Source organism: Sesamum indicum, unplaced genomic scaffold (genome assembly GCF_000512975.1).
Source record: "Sesamum indicum cultivar Zhongzhi No. 13 unplaced genomic scaffold, S_indicum_v1.0 scaffold00326, whole genome shotgun sequence".
Lineage (NCBI taxonomy): Eukaryota > Viridiplantae > Streptophyta > Magnoliopsida > Lamiales > Pedaliaceae > Sesamum > Sesamum indicum.
Window position 1 is genome coordinate 13,435 of NW_011628219.1, and position 8,265 is coordinate 21,699.

General features: G+C 33.1%; 1 long non-coding RNA gene across 3 annotated transcripts; it reads left to right on the forward strand.

Annotated features, from left to right (window-relative positions):
- Positions 1 to 506: 506 nt before the first annotated feature.
- LOC110011452 lies at positions 507 to 4,866 on the forward strand. 3 transcript variants are annotated; one of them, XR_002286475.1, is made up of 6 exons: positions 507 to 643; positions 736 to 817; positions 1,292 to 1,391; positions 1,485 to 1,567; positions 1,705 to 1,760; positions 4,664 to 4,866. It is a non-coding gene; the product is annotated as an uncharacterized LOC110011452 (long non-coding RNA). The 3 variants fall into 3 exon arrangements; XR_002286476.1 differs by having other exon boundaries at positions 1,292 to 1,374; positions 1,705 to 1,898; XR_002286474.1 differs by having other exon boundaries at positions 1,292 to 1,374.
- Positions 4,867 to 8,265: the final 3,399 nt, after the last annotated feature.

The window sequence follows — 8,265 nt, forward strand, 5'->3', positions numbered from 1 at the left end:
ATTTTTTATAATAATATAGATGAACAAATTTTGTAAACTCATGGAAACTTATATACTGCCATTAAAAATGAATGCTAATTATTTACTGTATATAAAATTTAGTCAGGATTTAATTATAGTAGCACATGGCTAATAGTTCACTATTTTTATTATGTATCCAAAAAAAAAATCTATTTTATTCTTAACCAAAAAACTTTAATATATTCATTTTACCATCATTTTCGCGATTTTGGTAATTCCTCTTACTCACTCAAAAAAATTAGCATTTGAATTCATAATTTTATTAATTGAATATATTAATTTATATTCCATAGTTATTATTCGGTCATTTTTCAATTGGGTAATAATTTAAATTTTCAAGCAAATGAATTAATTGTGTTATCATTAGAAATTAAAGTAAAAATAAAAAATAATTTTTTTACCGTTGGAGCTTGAAGCGGCCCAACTGGCGTTGGAGATAGGCCCCAGCCCACTTTATATACAACACTATGTAAGAGAATTTTCAACACAAACATAAAGAAATGGAGAGAGTGCAAAATCGAGAGAGTGCAGGAGAAAAGCTTCTGCTCTAATGGCGGCGCATTCTCAGGCAGCCACCTCCGCCGTTCTCGTGCTGCGACCGCCCTCAGGCCTCGATCTTCAGGTACTTCTTGATTACGCGGTTTATTGTTTATCTTTAGGTACTTCTTATTACACGATTTCTTGTTTATTCTTGTATTTTTTTTTTCTTGGAAGGTTTTGGCTAATTGTTTCAAGGTTCGTGAAATTCAACTACTGCATGGGTTCTCTTGAATTTCTTGGATAATTACCTAAAAAGGTACTTTGCTTTTGCAAGGGTTGTTTTATAATTAGTTCAGGAAGCATGAGTTCACACAATTTTCCCATTGCATAAAACATTTGTTCAATCCGCTCTTGCTCAAGATTCATGCCATTTGTCCAGGAATTGCATTTATACATATTGCCTGCACTCACAATCTTGATTACACAGTTTCTTGTTTATCTTTAGGTACTTCTTGATTACACGGTTTCTTGTTTATTCTTGAATTTATTTTTTTTCTTGGAAGGTTTTGGCTAAAATTGTTTCAAGGTTTTGGTTTTCTTTCTTTCAAGGCACGTTTCTACAATCAGACCTCCCTCGTGTTTTCCACATTCTCAATGTTTTTAGATTTTTTTTCTTCTGTCATTTTGCTTAGCCATATGCTTATCCAGTCTTTCTTTGTCTTTTTGGGTTTGATTTGGTGGTCTGTCCCTTCTTATAATGGAATTTAATCACATTTGCATGCTTTCTCAGCGGATTCCCATCTGGTGGCTGATACAGATGAAGTAGAAACCAAACCTGAGAGTGGAAGCCATCAAACTATTGACCTTGATTTGGTAAGTCTGTGTGAGAGGTTAGCGATGTTTTTGCAAATTTTCTGCAATTAGTTGCTAGTGGTCTTTCCCTTCTTATAATGGAATTTAATCACATTTGCATGCTTTCACAGCGGATTCCCATCTGGTGGCTGATACAGGTGAAGTGGAATCTAAACTTGAGACTAGAAGCCATTAGACTATTGGCCTTGATTTGGTAAGTATGTGCGAGAGGTTAGCGATGTTTTCGCAAATTTTCTGCAATTAGTTGCTAGTGGTCTTTCCCTTCTTATAATGGAATTTAATCACATTTGCATGCTTTCACTGCGGATTCTCGTCTGGTGGCTGATACAGATGAAGTGGCAACCAGACTTGAGACTGGAAGCCATCAGACTATTGACCTTGATTTGGTAAGTCTGTGTGAGAGGTTAGCGATGTTTTCGCAAATTTTCTGCAATTACTTGCTTGTGGTCTTTCCTTTACTAGCACTTTGGTTTGGAAAGGTTTAGGCTTTGATCGGCAACTCGGACTCTATTACTCTAGGAGCAGTAAGTTACTACTTTATTTAACTATTATTATCTCTGTTAGCAGTCAATTTCTCCTATCTCCTGTCATAATGCATATATGTTATTAACTGAAATTTAAGTGCCAGCCATCCACTCTCTGTTATTCCAATTTGAACTCAACTTAAAATTTCTGGTTGGACTGTGATCAAACTTCTTAAACCAATCAGTACTTGCCCAACTGATGGGCCAACCAGAATATGAACTCTCAACTGCATCTAGAAAGGTATCGTGGTTATGAAATATCTGTTGCATATTATGCCTTTGAATTGGGGAATGCCACAGTTATGTATCTATGTTGTTTTCTTTGCTGTCTTGGTTTCTTCCTAGTTCTGTCTTAATGCAAAGTACAAGGAGAAATGACTTATTTGATAGAGATGTCTTATCATCTATTAGCAATTATTTTATTTGCAAGCTTCATTGTTAGCAATATTGTCATTGTATATCTCTTGCTAGTGCCATTAAAATTGTGATGTATTATGCAGTTTAAAATGCTGGCCTAAGACTGTAGTGTGTTTATATTTAACTCTACAAGTGAAGCATATTAGTTAGTAATGTGTACTCGTTTATTAACGGTTGGGGGCGCTAGAATTTGGATTTGGTTTGCAGATTCTGTGTTGCCGGATACCTTCATATTGTTAAAAATTATTTGAGAATCAAAAGGGTTGAGTAAGATTTAAACACTCAATTGGGACACATTTCGGCCGCTAAAAGTGTGTTTTTTGATGATATTTTAGAACTTAATGTTAACCTGTGTATCTTCATATTCCTCTCTTTGAATTTCTAACTGAAAAGTAACCAATGTCCTTATCGGTTCTTCCTTGCCGACTTTTCTCCCATATTTTGAAATCAAGGAGGCTGAAACCATTGACTTTATGCTTTGAAACTTCAAATCCAAATTTTGTGTGTTGATTTCTTTGAAAAACTCACGTGACCATCATTTTGACTCGGAAAGAATAGGATTGAGATTGTTTGAGGTTGTTGAAATGTGAACGACTGCAAGGATAGAGTTGAGACCTAAATTGGAGAACAAATTTTCCCTTTTTTGTAAATTTATTCTTGATTAATTCGTCGTGTTGGGTTTTTCTCATAAGCTTGCTCTGAAATTTTTTGTTGTTATACATTTAAAATAATTGTATGAATTTACAGAAATCATGGGTCCATGTTAACATCTTATATTTGCAGATGTATCATAGAAAAAATGTCGAAAAATCTATATTATCCAACTATGAGTTGTTTTATTTGTGCACTTTGGGAAATTAAATACTATGCTAAGCGTAGAGCGGTTGTCTAGATGCCAATTAAATTTGCTTTTCTTTCTTTTTTTTTTTTTTTCTTTTCAAGAAGATTTCGTGAATATTGTTACATAATTTCAAGATTTGATAAATGTTTTTTAATGAACAAAATGTTTGGTAAATGAAATAATACTAGATATGAGAAATTTTTTTTAGTTTTTATGAGGAACTAACTATAGTGTATTTTTAAAAAATTTATTGTTTTTTCTTTTGCTAAGATTTGATTTCTCTTATCAAGTGTTTTCTGTTGCAACGTATGTTTTTAAAATCAGCATCAAGTGTACTAATTTCTCTAAATAAAATTGCAAAGTCTGAATATTTTGTGTAGTTTAACAAGTATATAAATTTACTGGTTTGTGGTGCATAAAAAAGTCAAGTGTTTTCATTTTAAGAGAAAATTGTTAATTGATTTTATTGTCATTTTTTTAAAAGCAGTTTTTGTATTCTTGGGAAAACTTTGAAGTTTCAAGTGCATTCGGTTTATTACTTTTGAACAAAAGGATAATTTTTTCTTTAGACTTTCAAAAAAGTGTATAATTAACTCTTTTCTGTTGTGATAAATAATTGATTTCATAATACTTAAAGAAATCTTTTAAGATGATAGGCGCACAGGTAATTAAAAAATAAACATTGAGATTGGCATCTAGACAACCGTTTTACAGTGTAGTATATGATATTTTATTTCCGAAGTTCAAAAATAAACTAATTTGTGGTTGCGTAGTAGCGATTTTTCAACAAATTTTGCTGTGATCCACCTACAAAGTTTGGATGTCGATGTGGACAAATATGGTGTTTTTGTATGATTTGTACAAAAGTCTTAAATGTATGACCAAAAAAAGGTTTTGAAAAGGCAAATAGGATAAAACCTAACATAATGAATAAGTTGAGAATAAATTTGCAAAAATTGTGGAGAATTATCTCCCCTTTAGGCGGCAACTCCTAACTACCCTGCATTCGTCACATTTGAAACTGGCCTCAAAATTTATAATCCTATTACTTCCAAGTTAGAATGTTGAGAATGTGAAGGTTTCATAGAACTCACATACATTTTTTGCTTTGAAGTAGACAAAGAAAAAAATTCAATGGTTTCAGTCTTTCTTGAAATTTAAAATATCGGGGAAGACGGTGGAGAATAACTAGATAGGGACAAAGGTTGCGTCTTTGGTTAGATAAATGGTAGAGAGGAAGAGATAGATACATAGGTTGTCATGTGGTTCTAGATAGTGTCAAAGAACACATTGCTTTTAGTGGTTAATGTGAAACGATTGAGTGTTTGAATATTCTACTTCAATCTTTAAATTCTCAAATAATTTTTAGCAAGATGATGTTATTTAGGCAAGCATGAATTTAGAAACCAAATATAAATTCTAGAGCCGTCAATTATAATTGACGAGTATAGATAGATTTTGATCTTACATATCTTTAAATGATACTGATATTGTTGATTCTGTGCAGGTTAATGCTAGTGAAGATGATACAGTTGTCGACTTGCATCCATTCACAATGACACACTAGCTTGCATGTCTATCGGGCTCAAGTATTTCCAAGTATGAGCCTTGCGGTTTCTTCTAGACATCGACAGCCATTAGCTTAAGAATAAATCTAGCCTTATTGTAAATAAGAATACTCTATTTGTAGTACTTGGGTTTTTAGTGAAAAATGCCTATTGTTTTATAGTCCTCTTTTTATTTTTTATTAAATTATCTATTGCAATTCCTTCAATTTTTAATACCACGCAACATCCTAATTAGAATCTTATTTATGCAGATAGAACAATAATAACCATGTGGATTGAGATACTTAAAACAGTTTTAGTCCTTCCAAAAGAGCACTTGTGTTCCAATATATGTTCACTTCATAGCAATGCTTCTCCATTCGCAGCTTGTACTAGAAGCTTCATTATTGAAAGTTGTAATTCAAGCACCTTCACGCAGTTGGTTCCATTATGGCTGAGTTAACCACATGGAAGGTATATTGTTGAACTCAAGCAACTAAAGGACCAAATAAAGCAAGCCAATCAACAATATCGAGTACTAACGGACAATTATTTCTCAAATAAAATATAATACGAGTACATTAAATGCTTTCAAAATGTCTCAAGCAAACTATTTTAACTGACTTAGATACTGATCAAAACATCAAGCCACAATTCAGTTTTATTTGTTTTTAAGACAGATACAACAAACAACATCATACTTAACAGAACAAACATACTAGTTACTTTTTCTTTCTGTCTTAAACACAGTGAGGGAATCCTTCATGATCTTCATGGCACTTACCCCATTTCCCCTCTAGCCCTTCCTTCTCAAGGCCAGCACATGATATCAGATTATGACATAATTCAGGGACATGTCTAACATTTCTTCATGTAAGATTGAAACCATTCTCAAAATTCAAACAAACATCACCAAGTCCTTGAACATAACTTAATTTTTCATTTGCCATAGAGACAGAACCCAATTTTTCTTTTCAGACCTTTGTTAATATTTCTTTAAAAGGAGCTATATGGTAAGTGCAACCAGAGTCAATAAACCAAACATTTATATGCAGGGATGATTTAGCAGAATTAATATCACAAATCATATAAACTTCATTAGAAGTTTCTTTAGATACATTTGCAGTTTCTTTTATTTATTTTTCTTTGACTTTTTAAAATCTTTTATAAAGTGTCATCTACCTCCATAGTTATAAAATCTATTTTCTTTTTGTCAATCTTCCTTATATTTAGGCATAATACCACTTTTACCTCTACTTCTAATTCTGCTTTTGCTATACTTTCTAAACTTATAATCAAAATTTTTATTCTTAGTTCTATCCTTTTCAAAATTAACTTCATTTCTATCCTGACTAGGTTTATTAGTCTTAATATCCATTTCTTTGCTTTTTAAGCCACTAATCACTATTTCTAAATATACATTATCCCTTCCATATCTAATTGCAGCTTTGACATCTCCATAAGTTTCAAAAATAACATTTTACAACACTAAAGGAGAGTAATCATCCATTTTTTTAATCTCCTCTTAATTTTATGTCTTGAATTAATTTTGAAAAATCATCCAAATTTTCTTGGATGTTTTTAGAGTAATCAAATTTATATCTAAAAAAAATCTCAAGTAAGAAAAGCTTACTGAGTAAAGAAATTTCAGTAAAAAGTTCTAACTTATTCCAAAGATATTTAGCAAAATTTTATTTCCCTACTTTTCTAATTAAAGAAAATAAAAAAAAATAGAAAAGTATCTTCAAGGTAATCCAACTACCCATACTGCTCAAAAGCAATATGAGATCAGAAAGTAAACACAAATCCAAAATGCTATGAATACATAGGATGGTTAACAGAAAGCAATTAGCACTAGGTTAGCTTTGTATTTACTAAGGCATTTCAGCAAAAGCCCAAGCGACAAGAAACATAAATCACACAAGACACTTCAACCTTTAACAAAGTTAGCATAAAAACTTGTAATGAATTTTGATTACTTCATGAAACTTACCTCCCTTCCAAAAATTTAAAACTAGTGTCTCCTTCCAGTAAATGAATCATTCACTTTCTGAAGAAGAGCCACAGGAACTGCTGTACCATTTATCGAGCAACACCACAAATTTAACAACTTATAGGCCTAATATCCTGGTTTCTGCAATACCAAAACTGCATTATTAGGAAACTGTTACCACTCAAATATGTATAAAACTGCCAATAAGTACCTGAAGGCAGGAAATTAGCAAAAACTTGGGGAGGTAAATGATTAGTTCTTTACCTGATAAACAGTAAGCCACATGTAAGCACAAGCATGAGTCAAGCATCAGCTACAACATATATAACTAATTAATTGTTCTTAAGCAAAAGCACCATTCTCCCTCTTCTATGCGAGTACCCAAAAATCACGGTGATGCCACAGAAACTACCATGTGATTCAAAGGGTGAAAATTATAGAGACCGCTATTAGCAGGAAGAAAATCAAAATGGCTAAACACACCAAAGTCAGGGTTCAAAACTACAACATTTTCTAATGGTCGCTGTCAACCAATTCAAGAATTGGTTAGCATATCATAACCACCCAAGGCAGTTATCAGCTTTTATCAATCCTCCACTCATTTTTCCTTACTATATCCCCTCTAATAAATTAAATCAATCCAAGATCACTCTTGCTAACGAGATATATTGAAAGGAAAAAAGAAGAGGGTAATACACTCTCTCCTATCCTGTTATTGCTCTTATTTTAATAAATACTCTTTAATATCAAGTAAACAAAAATGAGGATACACATCTATGCAAGCACACAAAAATATTACAAAGGACATAAATAGACCATAAAGACACACAATACCCGTAATGAGTATAAAATATTGCAAAACTATGGTGATATCCTGCACGAGAAAAAAGATTGTGTAGATAAAAGTGAAGACTTAGAAATTGAACAAGGATGGCAAATGTAACAAGATGCAGATGACATTCGTTGGCGTTGAAGATAAAAGCAACACCTCACTTCTTCTATGTTCAAAATGAAAGTAAAATATGTCCTATCGTGACACACACACTCACACACCCCACCCCAAACACACACACACCCCCACACACTCCACACGCATACACACACACACACACCCAACACGCACGCACACACCCCCCACACACATGCGCACACACACACACACCCCACACCGCACACGTGCACACACACACACACACACCACACCCACACACCACAAAAAAAAAAAAGACGGACAGACAAGGAAATGAAAAATTCGAAACAAGGAGGGGGCATCATTAAGCAAAACTTCTCAAATTTGTGGCCGATAAAATTGAGAAAAAAACGCAGTCAATTTTTTCAGACGATGAAGTTTCATACTCTCAGTTGTCCTGCACCTGTAGCGTGTTCATGGCATCCGAAGTTCGTAGATATGTGTAAGAAGCACTTCGATTTGATGAAGGCCCTGGATTGGTAATTCTGCTTGCAAGGAAGCTACGAATAATTTTTCTTTATGAGTTTTCTCTAGACTATCATGGTCTTCTGAGTTGCCTTATAGATTGTTAAAGATCCCGAGCCCGCTTCTAAAATGAT